We start from the raw sequence: 17,803 nt of genomic DNA, 5'->3' as shown, positions 1-17,803 counted from the left end.
TGGGATTTGCCAGGCAAGAATACTGGAGTGGGTTGCCATTTCCTTCTCCAGGGGATCTTCCTGACCCAGGGATCGAACTCATGTCTCCTATATTGGCAGGCGGATTCTTTACCACTGAGCCACCAGGGAAACCCTTAGATATTACGCTCAATGGGAAAAAAAAAATCACAAAAAGATAAAAATTGAATGATTTCACTTATATGAAGTATCCAGAGTAACCAAATTCATAGAAACAGAAAGTAGGATGGTGGTTGCCAGAGACTAGGGAGAGGGAGAAACATGGAGTTGTTTTAATGGGCGTAAAGTTTCAGATTTGCAAAATGAAAAAATTCTAGAGGTTGATTGCACAAGGATGTAACTATCCTTAACACTATTAAACTGTACACTTAAATATGGTTATGATAAATTTATGGATTGCTTACCAAAATAAAAAATAAAAAACTCTTAAAGAACTCATCTTGGGACTTCCCTGGTGGTAAGTCGCTACGCTGTGGGAGTGACACTATGCAATGGTACGACACCATGCTGCCAACGCACGGAGGGTGGGTTCAATCCCTGGTCAGGGAAGTAGATTCCATGTGCCACAGCTAAAAAGATCATTCCTGCCACAGTGAAGATCGAAGAACCCGTGGACCACAGCTAAGACCAGCACAGCTAAATAAAAAATAAATATCTTTTAAAAATAAAATAAAGAACTCATCTTTCTAGACGTCTTTCCTACCTATATACATATATATATACACACACACACACACTTAGAAAACACCAGAAACCAAGTAAAATCTGTTTTTACACTAAAACATCCTTCTCATATCTATGGCTCCCACCTTCTTTATGGCTGATCGCACCCATCACATGACCACATCATAATTTAGCCAGTCTGTTACTAGTTTTTCAATATTATAAAACATCATAGTCAACATCTTTGTATATTTTCTCATTATGTCTCATAATAGACATCTGGTTTTTTTACATGCTTTGTTCCTGGTATCAATACCTGATTTTCCCAAAGAAAAAATTACTTCCTCTTCCTACAAACACACTTCCTGACCTATACTCCCCAACCTCCAGCCAACTCTTGTCCTATCTGACTAGCCTGGGTGCCTTTATTTTAAGGTTTAGTCTTTATTTATTTTTCATGTTGCTACTGCCATTTCACCTACAATTCCATTTTCTTACTCCTACTGCTGGTATAAAGCTATTGTTTTTTGTCTCTCTTACAGCTTGCTTATTTTTAATTCAATTCTCTTGGATTTTTTCCAGCAGATCATCATCTCATAGGTAGACAATCATATCATTTAAGGAATGATTAAGAGCAAAAGCTCTGGGCTCAGGCCTGGATTCAAATCCTATGTAACCCGGGCTAAGCATTATCCCCCAATGTCCTCATCCATAAGCTGGGAATTACACTAGAGGCGCTCTCTCCCAGGGTTGTTGTAAAAAGCATGCTTTCAACTGAGACTAGTGCCTGGAGAGGGCTTAACACAGTGCTACTTCAATAAATGTCTCCTATTTGATGAGAAGGAATATAGAACTTTCCACATTTACATCTTTATTTTTCCGCTGGCATTACATGGGCGCATTCCTTTTCAGCAATTACCTTGCTTACCATATGTCCAGAAAGAAGAAGAAGAAAAAAAAAACCACGTCATCAGACTCTTTGTAAAGGATGTGTGCTGTGGATCGTATCCACTCTCACATTTTTGGCAAGTTGTTTGTGCCATTTATTTTCCCCTGAGAAAATCTGTATTTTCTCAGTCTCTCCCTCCCTTACTGGCTCTACCATCAGCATTTACATCTGCTCCTGTCTGTCTTCTGCTTAAAAAGACTTCACCTGATTCCCCAACTGCTCTCCAGCCTTCTCCTCGCCTCTCTTCACAGCCAAACTTCTTGGAGCTGCCTACACGTTACTTTCTCACATCCCACTCGCTCCTCATTCCACTGACATATTACATTGAACCTTTGGAAGATGCCGATATTATAGATTCCGCCCCCATCATTTCACCAAATCTGCTCAATTGGGTTTCTCGGTGACCTCTATATTTACTTAAGCAAAAGGCACATTTTAACATGTAACTTAGTTTACTTGAAATCTCAACTGCATCCAACAAAGTGGATCTCTTCCTTGGGCTTTCCTTACTACACTCTCCTAGCTTTCCTCCCACTTCTCTGGCCATTTCTTCTTGGTGTAGTTCTAAGTGAATGGTTCTGCCAAGAGTGTACAAGATAGTGACCCTGAACGATGTGGGCCTTAAAAAAAACAAAAACCACTCTCTGGATGGGTCTCTTCCGGTACTGATTCAGTTCTAGCTGTACTGGACTACTTCTGTCTCTATGAATGTACCTTTGAACATGTCTAGAATACATGCCATGAGGGTAGGAACCTGATTCCTTACACAGGGCCTGGCATGTAACAGATGCTCAATAAATACATTTTATTTTGAATCACCGTAAATGAATAGCTGCAACGTGAAAAACAGACTGGAGGAGTGATGAGACCAAGAGAGAACAAAAACCCCTGATCTTTTGGAAACCACACCTCTGATCACACACACACACACACACACACACACACAACACATACTCACTGCCCTGATTTAAATCCTTTGGTGTTCCCCACCAACCCTCACGACAAAGTCCAAACTTACAGGGAGACACAAGAATATCTTTCAGAAAGGCAGCTGCTTCTCTCTCAGACACACCTAGCTAGACCACTTCCACTTCCCAGAATGTCTCTAACCACTAATAGATGTCCAAAAAGCCTGCACTTTCTCCCCAGAACCTTGCACTGGTCTGTTCTCTCTGCCCAGAACACTATGCACTCCACTAGCTTCATCTTCCGGCCAATACCAAGGTAGCTGTCACGTCTCATTTCGGAAAGCATCTTCTTTTGGAATCGCTCTTTAACCATCCTCCCCAACCTCATCTCCGGAAATCTGGGTTAACTGCCTTCTCTGTGTATTCACAGTCCCCTGAATGTCCAAAAATCATAGCTGGAACCACAATGAGCTCCTATTTATACCTGAACACTGTGGAGTTCCCTGAGGACAAGATGTCTCATTCACTTATTTTTACCCCTGGCGATCAGCCCAGGCCCTGGAACACAACACATGCTCGATAATGGACCTTCTTTAGTAGTAGTAGTAATAATAATAGCTCCCGAGGATTGAGGGTTTAGCTGCAAAGATCTGAAATATATTATTTACTTTGTAATAACCTTTTAAAACAGGTGCTATGATTGTCCCCATTCTGCAGATGGGAAAACTGATGTACAAAGAAGTTAATCCTCTCTGGCCCCCAAAGAGTCCTACAGACGCACATTTTCGGCAGTTCGGAGTTCTTTCTCGACCCCCAAATAAGACGTGCTTTAAAAAAACTTTTGAATCAAGCCAATTGCCCCCACCCCCATCCCTACCTCCAACATAATGAACGCAAAGCGACTCCCCGCCCGCGCTCGACGGAATTAAACTGCTCGAGGGGCTCCTCCCAGGCGCCAAGGATGGAGGAGGCGGGGAGCCGAGGATAAAGGTCAGGCCCTGTCTCCTTTCCGGAAATCCCAGCGGCCCAGCCCCTCGCCCGCTGCGAAGAAGCGACGCCGGGAGCCGAGCGTTGGGGCCGCGATTGCCCGCCCGGCCCCTGCTCACCTGCCGTCCCGCCGGCCAGCGGAGCCCGGGCCGCCGGCCCGCAGCGCCTCCCCAGGGCTGCCAGGCGCCCGCCGAGCGCAGCGGAGCCCGTTGCCTTGGCGACTGGAGCTGCCGAACTCCCGAGGCTCGCGCTACGGCGGCTCGGAGGGGACCAGGAGGCTTCGCGGCCCCTTCCGCAGCCCCCGAGCGCGCCGAGGAGGGGCAGCGGGTGGAAGTCCCAGTTCTGAGCCGCGAGGGACCCGGGTTGGGGGCTGGCAGCCTGAAACTTGGCCCGGAGGGACGGGAGAGGGAAGGAAATGTTGAGGGGGAAAAGGGGACAGCCAAACTGGGGGGAGGACTTGTGCTTCGGATCCTGCCTGTGCCTCAGTTTCTCTCTCTGGCACCTGAGATGGAGACTATTCTGGGAGAGATGACGGAGCCGCAGGCGGAATCTTGCTAGACTGGGAATATTTAAAGAAGAAAACTGATGTGGGAGGGGTGGCGCATGCCTCTCTCTTTAATTTCCGAAGCAGTGGTATGACAAAGAATTCTTTTTTTTTTTTGGCCATGCCCACCACCCGTGGGTAGTGAAAACTCCGAATCCTAACCACCTGACGGCCAGCCAGTTCCCCAGAGATTTTTTTTTTTTAACTGAAACCAAAACCAAACCAACCAACTAAACAAAACCCCTTGCTTCTTTGGGTTCATGGTGAGAATGAGTTCACCAGATTTAATTTCAGTGTGAGAAATAACATACTGTAACCTGTGATCAGCAGTTATACGTCGTGGAATAATCCTGCAGATAATCTTGAGACATGAACATAAAGGATATTCATTAGTTCATTGTTTATAACAGTAGAAGGGCTGAGAAGAAGCTAAACATCTAGGACTGATGAATTAAGTACATTATAGTACATCCATAAAATGGATTATCATAGAATTAAGGAGGACTGAACCAGACGTAGATACAGTTTAGCGATAGACTGGTCTTCAAGCTATGCATACAGCTATCAACTGGAAAAAAAAAAAAGTACAACCTGAAAGTTGAGAATTTTGGCAGACAAAATTGAGGACTTAAGTCCAGGACACACCCTCTCAGATAGCTTTGAGAAACTTCTCTGAAGAGAAGAGGGAGGATCCGGGATATATTGGAGTTTTTGCAACACAGATTACTGTTAAAGAAAACCAGACATCTCAAGTTTAAGAACTTAGCGCTTTTCTACGTATGGGTCTGCCCTTTCTATGCAAGAGTCTGGGCACACTGAAATCATTCCTTTGATAAGCACGTTAACTACCTAGGTCCAGTATCCCGATTTCCTTCATCCTGAATTCCTTCAGGTGCACAGCTGGAGTGACTGCAGTGGCCAAGGGTTTTGTCTCCATCCTGAGTTCTTTCAGGGCTCACTGTCCTGGGTGGTGGTAATGGCTTAATGGCTGCAGCATCCTTTGTTTTCTCACATGTCACTTAGAAGTTGGCACTTACCATCGGTACTTGCTGTCTTCCTTTGCTGCAGTTAAGAGCCACTGCAGTTGCTGACCTTTCAGCACCTCCTAAAAAGAAGTCAGAGATGGAGATCAGCAATGAGGCACTCTGTGCTCTGGGAATAACTGGTAAAACAGGTCTCCAGATAGTTAAATAGTTTCAAAAGACGCTTTTATGAGCCCAAGTCTTGCATTTCATCATATCTAGAAAAGCACTAAAATCTTTGCTGAGGATGTCTGCTTCTCATGACTAATCTTCATGAGACTAGCAGCAGCAACCTTCGGCAAAAATCTGTGCCTGATTTTATGTACTTCCCCATCATCAAAATCACATATATACTGAACTCCACCCTGCGTGCCCCCAGCCCAGCACTTCTCAGAGCTGTCTGAAATGCTGTCTCCCAGGTTATAGTCCTTATTTTGCTCTCATGTGTGTTTCTTTTCAGTCGACACATAGCAGGCAACATTTTCCATTTCATACAGCAACAGTCTCCTAACTAGTTCTGTCTTTGCTCCTGCTGTGACCTCCAGCCCTGCCTCAGTCTCCTCTCTACCCCAAAACCAAAATGATCCTTTTAAAATGTAAACATGAAAAAAATAAAAATAAAAATAAAATGTAAACATGATCACATCCTTCCCCTGCTCAAAAACTTTTGAGTGTACTGAATAAAATCTAGAGTTGCCATGGTCAACGACAGACACCACCGCCCACAAGGTGAACTGCCTCCATGAATGCCTGTCCCATACAATCTCTCACCATGTTCCCTCTTGCCCGTGCTCCAGCCACCCAGTCTTTGTGGTTTTTAAGTTAAGCAAACTTCTATCGTGGGATTCCCAAGTGGTTTAGTGGTAAAGAATCCGCCTGCCAATGCAGCAGACGCAAGTTCCATCCCTGGGTCAGGAAGATTCCCTGGAGGACAAAATGACTCCAGTATTCTTGCCTGGAAAATCTCAAGGACAGAAGAGCCTGGCAGGCTACAGTCCATGGGGTCGCAAAGAGTCAGACACAACTGAGCGAGTGGGCCTGCGTGCCTACTTCCATCTTGGGGATTTTCCTCCTGCTGTTCCACATTGGAAACACTTTTCCTCCAGATAGTCCCATGACTTCCACACTTCCTTCAAATATCTGCTCAAATGTCAGTCTTCAAAAAGACTTGTCCTGACTGCTTTCTTTAAAAAAGGCCCAGCAACTCTGTCTTGTCTTCTCCTGGTTTATTTTTCTTCACAGCTCTTGTCAGTATCTGATGTCATTTTATACAGTTATTTGTTGCCTGTTTCTTTTGGTTCCCAGTGAATTTAAGGTTCTTGGCTCATCTTGAAAGAATTCAGAGACAAGCAAGGAGGTTAAGAAAGTAAAGGGAGAATTTATTTAAGCAAGAATAGTTAGTTAGTTAGTTAGTTCAGTCGCTCAGTTGTGTCCGACTCTTTACGACCCCGTGAATCACAGCACGCCAGGCCTCCCTGTCCATCACCAACTCCCGGAATTCACTCAGACTCACGTCCATCGAGTCAGTGCTGCCATCCAGCCATCTCATCCTGTCGTCCCCTTCTCCTCCTGCCCCCAATCCCTCCCAGCATCAGGGTCTTTTCCAATGAGTCAGCTCTTCACATGAGGTGGCCAAAGTACTGGAGTTTCAGCTTTAGCATCATTCCTTCCAAAGAAATCCCAGGGCTGATCTCCTTCAGAATGGACTGGTTGGATCTCCTTGCAGTCCAAGGGATTCTCAAGAGTCTTCTCCAACACCACAGTTCAAAAGCATCAATTCTTCAGTGCTCAGCTTTCTTCACAGTCCAACTCTCACATCCATACATGACTACTGGAAAAACCATAGCCTTGACTAGACCGGACCTTTGTTGGCAAAGTAATGTCTCTGCTTTTGAATATGCTATCTAGGTTGGTCATAACTTTCCTTCCAAGGAGTAAGCGTCTTTTAATTTCTTGGCTGCAATCACCATCTGCAGTGATTTTGGAGCCCCCAAAAATAAAGTCTGACACTGTTTCCACTGTTTCCCCATCTATTTCCCATGAAGTGATGGGACCAGATGCCATGATCTTCGTTTTCTGAATGCTGAGCTTTAAGCCAACTTTTCACTCTCCACTTTCACTTTCATCAAGAGGCTTTTTAGTTCTTCTTCACTTTATGCCATAAGGGTGGTATCATCTGCATATCTGAGGTTATTGATATTTCTCCCGGCAATCTTGATTCCAGCTTGTGCTTCTTCCAGCCCAGCGTTTCTCATGATGTACTCTGCATATAAGTTAAATAAGCAGGGTGACAATATACAGCCTTGATATACTTCTTTTCCTATTTGGAACCAGTCTGTTGGTCCATGTCCAGCTCTAACTGTTGCTTCCTGACCTGCATATAGGTTTCTCAAGAGGCAGGTCAGGTGGTCTGGTATTCCCATCTCTTGCAGAATTTTCCACAGTTTCTTGTGATCCACACAGTCAAAGGCTTTGGAATAGTCAATAAAGAAGAAATAGATGTTTTTCTGGAACTCTCTTGCTTTTTCCACGATCCAGCGGATGTTGGCAATTTGATCTCTGGTTCCTCTGTCTTTTCTAAAACCAGCTTGAACATCAGGAAGTTCACAGTTCACATATTGCTGAAGCCTGGCTTGGAGAATTTTGAGCATTACTTTACTAGCATGTGAGATGAGTGCAATTGTGCGGTAGTTTGAGCCTTCTTTGGCATTGCCTTTCTTTGGGATTGGAATGAAAACTGACCTTTTCCAGTCCTGTGGCCACTGCTGAGTTTTCCAAATGTGCTGGCATATTGAGTGCAGCACTTTCACAGCATCATCTTTCAGGATTTGAAATAGCTCAACTGGAATTCCATCACCTCCATAGCTTTGTTCGTAGTGATGCTTTCTAAGGCCCACTTGACTTCACATTCCAGGATGTCTGGCTCTAGGCGAGTGATCACACCATCATAATTATCTGGGTCGTGAAGATCTTTTCTGTACAGTTCTTCTGTGTATTATTGCCACCTCTTCTTAATATCTTCTGCTTTTGTTAGGTCCATACCATTTCTGTCCTGTATCGAGCCCATCTTTGCATGAAATGTTCCCTTGGTATCTCTAATTTTCTTGAAGAGATCGCTAGTCTTTCCCATTCTGTTGTTTTCCTCCATTTCTTTGCATTGGTCTCTGAGGAAGGCTTTCTTATTTCTCCTTGCTATCCTTTGGAACTCTGCATTCAGATGCTTATATCTTTCCTTTTCTCCTTTGCTTTTCGCTTCTCTTCTTTTCACAGCTATTTGTAAGGCCTCCTCAGACAGCCATTTTGCTTTTTTGCATTTCTTTTCCATGGGGATGGTCTTGATCCCTGTCTCCTGTACAATGTCACGAACCTCATTCCATAGTTCATCAGGCACTCTATCTATCAGACCTAGGCCCTTAAATCTATTTCTCACTTCCACTGTATAATCATAAGGGATTTGATTTAGGTCATACCTGAATGGTCTAGTGGTTTTCCCTACTTTCTTCAATTTAAGTCTGAATTTGGCAATAAGGAGTTCATGATCTGAGCCACAGTCAGCTCCTGGTCTTGTTTTGGTTGACTGTATAGAGCTTCTCCATCTTTGGCTGCAAAGAATATAATCAATCTGATTTCAGTGTTGACCATCTGGTGATGTCCATGTGTAGAGTCATCTCTTGTGTTGTTGGAAGAGGGTGTTTTTTATGACCAGTGCATTTTCTTGGCAAAACTCTACTAGTCTTTGCCCTGCTTCATTCTGTATTCCAAGGCCAAATTTGCCTGTTACTCCAGGTGTTTCTTGACTTCCTACTTTTGCATTCCAGTCCCCTATAATGAAAAGGACATCTTTTTTGGGTGTTAGTTCTAAAAGGTCTTGTAGGTCTTCACAGAACCGTTCAACTTCAGCTTCTTCAGCGTTACTGGTTGGGGCATAGATTTGGATTACTGTGATATTGAATGGTTTGCCTTGGAAACAAACAGAGAGATCATTCTGTCGTTTTTGAGATTGCATCCAAGTACTGTATTTTGGACTCTTTTGTTGACCATGATGGCTACTCCATTTCTTCTAAGGGATTCCTGCCTGCAGGAGTAGATATAATGGTCATCTGAGTTAAATTCACCCATTCCAGTCCATTTTAGTTCACTGATTCCTAGAATGTCGATGTTCACTCTTGCCATCTCCTGTTTGACCACTTCCAATTTGCCTTGATTCATGGACCTAACATTCCAGGTTCCTATGCAATATTGCTCTTTACAGCATCGGACCTTGCTTCTATCACCACTCACATCCACAACTGGATATTGTTTTTGCTTTGGCTCCATCCCTTCATTCTTTCTGGAGTTATTTGTCCACTGATCTCCAGTAGCGTATTGGGCACCTACTGACCTGGGGAGTTCCTCTTTCAGTATCCTATCATTTTGCCTTTTCATACTGTTCATGGGGTTCTCAAGGCAAGACTACTGAAGTGGTTTGCCATTCCCTTCTCCAGTGGACCACATTCTGTCAGATCTCTCCACCATGACCCGCCCGTCTTGGGTGGCCCCACAGGGCATGGCTTAGTTTCATTGAGTTAGACAAGGCTGTGGTCCTACTGTGATTAGATTGACTAGTTTTCAGTGATTATGGTTTCAGTGTGTCTGCCCTCTGATGCCCTCTCTCAGCGCCTGCTGTCTTAATGGGGTTTCTCTTACCTTGGACGTGGGGTATCTCTTCACAGCTGCTCCAGCAAAGCGCAGCCGCTGCTCCTTACCTTGGATGAGGGGTATCTCCTCACAGCCGCCGCTCATGACCTGGAACGTGGAATAGCTCCTCTAGGCAATGGCACCCCACTCCAGTACTCTTGCCCGGAAAATCCCATGGACTGAGGAGCCTGATAGGCTGCAGTCCATGGGGTCGCACAGAGTCGGACACGACTGAGCGATTTCATTTTCACTTTTCACTTTCATGCGTTGGAGAAGGAAATGGCAACCCACTCCAGTGTTCTTGCCTGGAGAATCCCAGGGACGGGGGAGCCTGGTGGGCTGCCGTCTATGGGGTCGCACAGAGTCGGAGACGACTGAAGCGACTTAGCAGCGGCAGCAGCAGGCCCTCCTGAACCAGCGCAGCCACTGCTCCTTGGACGTGGGTTGCTCCTCCCGGCCGCTGCCCCTGACCTCGGGCAGGGGTAGCTCCTCTAGGCCGTTCCTGCGCCGTCACAGCCTCGCATTCTCGGCCGCTGCCCCTGACCTCGGACGTGGGGTAGCTCCTCTTGGCCACCGCCTCTCGGGCATGGGTTCCTCCCGGCTTCTGCCCCTGGCCTCGGATGTGGGGTAGCCGCGCTCGCTCATGCGCCGTCTCAGCTGCCTGCGCTTGAATACGCCCTCCAATACTTTGGCTACCTGAGGTGAAAAGCAAACTCATTGGAAAAGACCCTGATTCTGGGGAAGATAGAAGGCAGGAGGAGAAGGGGACAACAGAGGATGAGACGGTTGGATGGCATCACTGACTTGATGGACATGAGTTTGATCAAGCTCCAGGAGATAGTGATGGACAGGGAAGTCTGGCGTGCTGCAGTCCTTGGGGTCGCAAAGAGTCAGACATGACTTAGGGACTGAAGAACAATGCCCTCAGAGGGAGGGCGGGGAGACAGGTGAGCAGCTGCTGCCCTGGATTTCTCTGGCAAGCCAGATATGAGGGGCATACAAATGAAGGGGTGGAATATTCACTGGGGAAGGAGGAGTTTGGAGGTCATAGTCCCTGATTTTCATCCCAGCTCCAACTTACCAAGCAGAGGAGGGGTTTTTGTCCTTATTCAGCTTGGATCACAAGGGTCATGGTGGTGCATGATGGGAACTTCTCTGCTCACTTAATGAAGCTAATTTTATTGTAATGAGAGCATAAAGAGCAACAGGTTACATGCTTATGCAGGAGATTCCTGCCTTTCCTCGCCTTTCTTTGTCTGCTTGCAGGATACTTATCAGCCAAAAGGTGTGGTTTCCTGTCAGTCTGGAGGTTCCTGCCTTTCTCTGTCTGCCATTGGACTTTTGCTGTTTACAGCAAAAACAGAAATGAGTGAAAGGCCTTTGGCACAGACAAGCCAAAGAGGCTTGGTAGAGTTAAACAATCTTGGTTATTCTTTAGCTGTTACTAACCACAAACACTTGTAGCTGGACTCGTCCTTCACAAAACTAATTACTCTCTGACTTCATATGAACTGTACTCTGCACCTGGCATCCTTCTCCCCCTACACTCTGTTGTATCATTGTGCATTTCAAAAAGGTCAGGGGCCGACAACTTCAGGGACAATAGACCTGGTTGCTGAGTTGCCTGGTGGCAGCTGTAGCCGTTTTGAAACTTCACAAGAGGAAAAAAAAAGCAAGACCTTCATGAGGGTATAAAAACCTCTCCCTATTCCCAAGAGAACAGGGCATAGTTCTTGAGGTACTAGCCTAGTGTGTATTCCTTTTGCCTGGCAAAAATAATAAAGACACTCTTTTCTATTTTCTTCAAATTCTATCTCCGTATTTCTATTTGGCATCAGTGGACAGGGAGCCAAGATTTTGGCCACATTGTCCTGCCTCTTGGCCTCTCCCCCCTATTCTTCTGCTCATACCTAGCTACCTACCTGCTCTAACATTTCAGTACAGTGCGTGCGGTGCATGCACGCTAAGTCACTTCTGTTGTATCTGACTCTGTGTGACTTCATGGACTGCAGCTCGCCAGGCTCCTCTGTCCATGGGACTCTCCAGGCAAGAATACTGGAGTGGGTTGCCATGTCCTCCTCCAAGGGATCTTCCTGACCTACGGATTGAACTCACGTCTCTTACGTCTAACCTGCATTGGCAGGCGGTTCTTACTGCATTCCTAACTGCTAGGACCACCTGGGAAGTGTCAACCACGGATTGGCACTTGCCGTGGGTGCTTGCCATCAACCTCTACAAGGATTAAATCATGTGCCACTGCAGCTGCTGACCTCCAACACCCCGTGAAGGAGTTCAGGGTGGAGAGCAGAAATGAGGGAACTTGTGCTCTGGGAAACTGGCAGGACAGATCTTCAGATAGATATTCTCAGGAGCTGATTTTATGAGCCCAGTTCTTATATTTGCTCAATCTAGAGAAGCACTAAATCCTTCATGGTGGCTATTGCTTCTCGTGACTAGCACAAACTTTGAGACCAGCAAAAGTTTCTACAAAAAAATATGTACTTGATTGCATGTACTTCCCCCCTTTACCAAAATCACATATATACTGTCCTTCCCTCCTGCCTCCTTAGAGCAGTCTCTCAGAGCTTTCTGAGGTGCTGTCTCCCGGGCTGCAATCCTTGCTTTGCCCCCCAGTAAAACTTAACTTGCCACTCTTGTGTTGTGCGTATTTTTTAGTCAACAACAGCATAAACTCTTCTAAGAGCAAGCATTTTTGTTTGCTCTCTGCTCTTCTCTTACTACTGGGAACAGTCCCTAGCACATGGTAAGAGCTTGGTAAATATTTCTTAAATGAATGAATAAGTTATGTGAAATAAGCAATGTTGCAACACCACGTGGTTGGACTGCTACTATAGGTAAAAAAGGGAGAGGTAGATAATACATATAGTGCTGGCATGGGCATACACGAACTCTGCAAGCAGATTTGGGAGACAGAGGAAGTAAGCTCGTACATTTTCACTGTATGTTCTCGAGAAATAAAATATTGCCTGTCAGGTCAGTAGACAAAGGATCTAGCCACTAGATGACAGGCTCCTCAGGCAGTGAGCCCTGAGGGAACTCAGGGAGGAAACAGACTGCCAGCCGTCTAGCAGTCATCTTGAGGAATCTCAGGATGAGAAAATGCAGGATAAATACACAGATAGCTGAAGTGCTTATCAAAGGAATGATTTCAGTTGAGCCTCAGTTTAGTTCAGTTCAGTCTCTCAGTCGTGTCCAACTCTTTTTGACCCCGTGAATCGCAGCACGCCAGGCCTCCCTGTCCATCACCATCTCCCAGAGTTCACTAACCCTCACGTCCATCGAGTTGGTGATGCCATCCAGCCATCTCATCTTCTGTCATCCCCTTCTCCTCCTGCCCCCAATCCCTCCCAGCATCAGGGTCTTTTCCAATGAGTCAACTCTTCACATCAGGTGGCCAAAGTATTGGAGTTTCAGCTTCAGCATCATCCTTCCAGTGAACACCCAGGACTGATCTCCTTTAGGATGGACTGGTTGGATCTCCTTGCAGGCCAAGGGACTCTCAAGAGTCTTCTCCAACACCACAGTTCAAAAGCATCAATTCTTCGGCGCTCAGCCTTCTTCACAGTCCAACTCTCACATCCATACATGAGCACTGGAAAAACCATAGCCTTGACTAGACGGACCTTTGCTGGCAAAGTAATATCTCTTCTTTTGAATATGCTATCTAGGTTGGTCATAACTTTCCTTCCAAGGAGTAAGTGTCTTTTAATTTCTTGGCTGCAATCACCATCTGCAGTGATTTTGGAGCCCCCAAAAATTAAGTCTGACACTGTTTCCACTGTTTCCCCATCTATAGGAAAGTGCTAAATTCCTTAACTTGAGATACCTAGTTTTCTTTGACCAACTTGGAAGGAAAATTATGACCAACCTAGATAGCATATTCAAAAACAGAAACATTACTTTGCCAACAAAGGTCCGTCTAGTCAAGGCTGTGGTTTTTCCTGTGGTCATGTATGGATGTGAGAGTTGGACTGTGAAGAAGGCTGAGTGCTGAAGAATTGATGCTTTTGAACTGTGGTGTTGGAGAAGACTCTTGAGAGTCCCTTGGACTGCAAGGAGATCCAACCAGTCCATTCTGAAGGAGATCAGCCGTGGGATTTCTTTGGAAGGAATGATGCTAAAGCTGAAACTCCAGTACTTTGGCCACCTCATGCGAAGAGTTGACTCATTGGAAAAGACTCTGATGCTGGGAGGGATTGGGGGCAGGAGGAGAAGGGGATGACAGAGGATGAGATGGCTGGATGGCATCACTGACTCGATGGACGTGAGTCTGAGTGAACTCCGGGAGTTGGTGATGGACGGGGAGGCCTGGCGCGCTGCAATTCATGGGGTCGCGGAGAGTCAGACACGACTGAGTGACTGAACTGAACTGAACTGAACTGAACCTTTTGTTCTGACTGCCTAATGGTTGTTGCAAAATCTCTATATATCCTGGTTTCTTCTCTTCTTTGCAACAGTTTTCTCAGCATTTATCTGAGATGCTGTATCCCGGGCTTGGGCTTGAAGTTCCAAGAATGTCCGCCAGATAAAACAACTCTCAGGTTTTAGGTTGTGTTTGGTTTTTTCAGTCAACATTCTTTTATGCAGTATTTTTAAAAATCAAATACATGGGCTACCTTTTCAAACAATCTATAGGAATGTAAGTGATGAGCTCATTCCACCCCCAAATATTGCCACTTTGGCATAAGGATTATTTCCAGCTGAAGACACCTGAGAAGTAGATGCAGAAAAGCTCTCTGGCATTCCCCTATAAATTTCCCTTTGTTCTTTACATCTGTGTCTCTTGTGCTGCCCTGTATGTAGGATCATCGTTACCACCTTTCTAATTAAAATAAATTAATTTTTTAAAAATTTCCCTTCGTGGAGGTGTCCCTAATCTCCTCTCTACCAGGAAGAGCAAAAGTTAATCACAGGAGAGACAAATCTAGATAGACTCTTATCAGTGAGAGGAACTAACAAAACAAACCTGACTGAAACAATCCTTATCTTCCTTTAGTTTCACCCATATATTTACTTTCCCACAGGTTGCCACTTTTTAAAAGCCATAAACCCTTATCCTTTGTCTAATCACTTCTCTACAAATTTAAAATGTAAGGCTCCACAGGCTTCACCGGCCAAATCACAGAACCTCAAATTGGAGGGGGAAATTTTTCCTCTGCTTTGCATAATGGTGAGCCCCCCACCCCAGAAGAGATGTTGCTGAAGGATTCTTACAGGAGGTGGGAAAGTGGAATATGATCTCAAAATCCCTTGATCTCGGAGAGGCTGTGGTGAGAGGTGGCTTGAAGCCAGATCTAAGTTCCCTGCCCAGTAACTGAACCTCCTTTGCCTGGAAGAAAAACAGGAATCCTAACCACTAGACCATCAGGAGCTAGAGGCTAAAAGCAAAATTTCCCTGGCCCTTGTGCCCATTGAAAAATGCCATTTCTCAAGAAGGCAAAAACTAAAAACAAGTACAAAGTTTATTATTAATAACACAGTACAAGTAGGAGAGCGCACAGACAGAGAAACAGTTAACAGAAGCAAGGCACCCCTGAAGAGAAAGGTGTGGGTGTGCCCCCTAGTAAGGAGGAGCAGGAAAGAGGGGGTTAAGTTCACTCAAATAGGGCAGTTCTTCCGGTTCTTTGTTTACCTTTGGCCAATTATCTGTCTTCTTTTTTCACACCTGACCTGCCCTAGCACCCTCACTAACATGCGTGTGCAACTTTTTTTCCAAGATGGATTCCAGCCCAGAGGCCTCTGGGGGATAGGGAGAAGGGGCTTTGGCATCGAGTAAGCCCCAGGAGTTGATGATGGACAGGGAAGCCTGGTGTGCTGCAGTCCATGGGGTCCCAAAGAGTCAGACGCGACTGAACTGAACTGAACTATGGGGTGGTACCCCCTCTTTTTTGACCCCCAAGGAGTCTTCCTGCGCATGTGCATCATCTCCCTTGCCCCCAGGAGGGGACATATGTGACCTTTTTATCTTTTTCTCAAACAGGGTTTAGCCCCTCTTTGTCCCTACCATAATTGTTATCCTCAAATGTCCACAGGAAACAAAGCCTGGTCATTTATCCTGTTTCTGTTTCTATTTCTATTTTGAAGTGCAAGCAGGAGGCTTATTATAAATGCCTAACCTGGAGCCCACCTACCTCCTGTCTCAGGAAATGCAAACAAGAGGCTAGTTTGTCTGGCCTAAAGCCCATCTATCTCCTGCCTCACCCTCTCCCCCACCTTTGCCACCTAGATGAAGCACATTTAACTGTTTAGGGTCAGAAACACGGAGAAATGGGTAGGGTCCCACACGGGAGGACTAATGCTTGGAGGTCAGAAAGTGAAAAAAGCTTCAGCTGCTGGCTAGACCCAATGTTCCTCACTGAACATAAACAAGTGCTCACAGAATATGAGCAACTATCAGACAAGGTCACTCTGTATTTGGAGTGGGTTGCCATTTCCTTCTCCAGGGAATCGTCTGACCTAGGAATTGAACCCAGGTATCCTGCATTGCAGGTGGACTGCTACATTGCAGGCAGATTTTTTACCGACTGAGCTACGGAGGTAAGCCTTTGCTTCTTAACTGTGTCCAATTCAAAAACGTTCTTCACTTCCCTAAGCCCCTCATTAGCAGAAACAAGCACAAACCCAAATTCTATAATAAGCTCTTCCCAACTCCCTCTTACTAAGCTACCTTGTGGCTTCTCTTAATGCATTGTCCCTTCAAACAAGAATTCTCTATGCAAGAATCCTGGAGTGGGTAGCCATTCCTTTCTCCAGGGGATCTTCCCAACCCAGGGATCGAAGCCAGGTCTCCTGCATGGCAAGCTGATTGTTTACCATCTGAGCCACCAGGGAAGCCCTGAAACAAGCTAAGTAACTCTAATGCTTTATGACCGTGGGCATGTTCCTGGTAGAATCTGATCATTGGCTTTATCACAGTCTTAGCTTTTTTCTGCCCAGTCCAATGATGCCCAGACACAGAGAAGCAAGGATTTTAAGGGCTACCTGGAAGGTTCCGTGGTCCTGAAACAACCTGACTTGGGAAGGTAGTTTGCGGTGCAGAAAGAAAGAGGCTGAGGCAGGAATTAGGAAAGCTTGAGTAATTCTTCTTCCTCTGCCATCACCCCTTTCTGTGACTTTAGGGAAATCATTTCACTTTGAGTCTTTTTCCATTTTTTGAACAAGAAAAGATTAGAATATATGTCTAAGCCTTCTTGCAACCTGAATATTTTAGGATCCAAACCCTGCAGGTTCTCATACTCCCAGGTAAAAGTTCCCCTGCACCAGTTATGTGTATAACACCATCATCATCGTTGTCATATCTACATGCACTGCTTCTGTTCGGTTTGTAAGTTATTTTTCCAATTTTTTTCTTTAAATGAACTCAACTTATACTTAAATTTACAAAGGAAAATCTACACCATTACTTGCCGGGAAATCAAGTATTGCTTGGTAGAAGTGGAAGCACTTCTACAAACACATACACACACACACCCTAAAACAAGGTCATGTAACTATAGATGTGATTTACCTTTTTTTGTGTGTGTGTGATTTACCTTTTGATGAGATTTGAAAAATGAAGCCTTCACCATGTTAAAAAAGGGGAGATATGCAAATGTCAGAAAAATATTAAATACATCCTAGTCACCAACTTACTTTCTCTTTAGTTTGAAACAAGACTTTCTCACTCTGCCTTTCAGTTCAGTTCAGTTGCTCAGTTGTGTCCTGTGACCCCGTGGACTGTAGCTCATCAGGCCTCCCTGTCCATCATCAACTCCCGGAGTTTACTCAAACTCATGTCCATTGAGTCGGTGATACCATCCAACCATCTCATCCTCTGTTGTCCCCTTCTCCTCCTGCCCTCAATCTTTCCCAGCATCAGGGTCTTTTCAAATGAGTCAGTTCTTCGCATCAGGTGGCCAGAGTATCACAGTTTCAGCTTCAGCATCAGTCCTTGCCATGAATATTCAGGACTGATTTCCTTTAGGATGGACTGGTTGGATCTCCTTGCAGTCCAAGGGACTCTCAAGAGTCTTCT

At 45.3% G+C, this 17,803-nt stretch overlaps 1 protein-coding gene across 2 annotated transcripts in view; it reads right to left on the bottom strand.

The window, feature by feature from the left end:
- The window catches only part of PKIG (cAMP-dependent protein kinase inhibitor gamma), an 80,112-nt gene extending 76,334 nt beyond the window's left edge, over positions 1-3,778 (bottom strand). The window contains exon 1 of one of the 2 annotated variants that reach the window (XM_005903182.3): positions 3,645-3,778. The gene's annotated coding sequence lies outside the window, so the exon portion shown is untranslated. Of the gene's footprint in view, positions 1-3,415; positions 3,435-3,644 lie in introns of those variants that run through there. The other variant, XM_070381779.1, reaches the window with a different exon arrangement.
- Positions 3,779-17,803: the final 14,025 nt, after the last annotated feature.

Source organism: Bos mutus, chromosome 13, assembly GCF_027580195.1.
Source record: "Bos mutus isolate GX-2022 chromosome 13, NWIPB_WYAK_1.1, whole genome shotgun sequence".
Classification (NCBI taxonomy): domain Eukaryota; kingdom Metazoa; phylum Chordata; class Mammalia; order Artiodactyla; family Bovidae; genus Bos; species Bos mutus.
The sequence above is the reverse complement of the archived record's forward strand: the minus strand, read 5'-3'. Positions and strand labels throughout refer to the sequence as shown.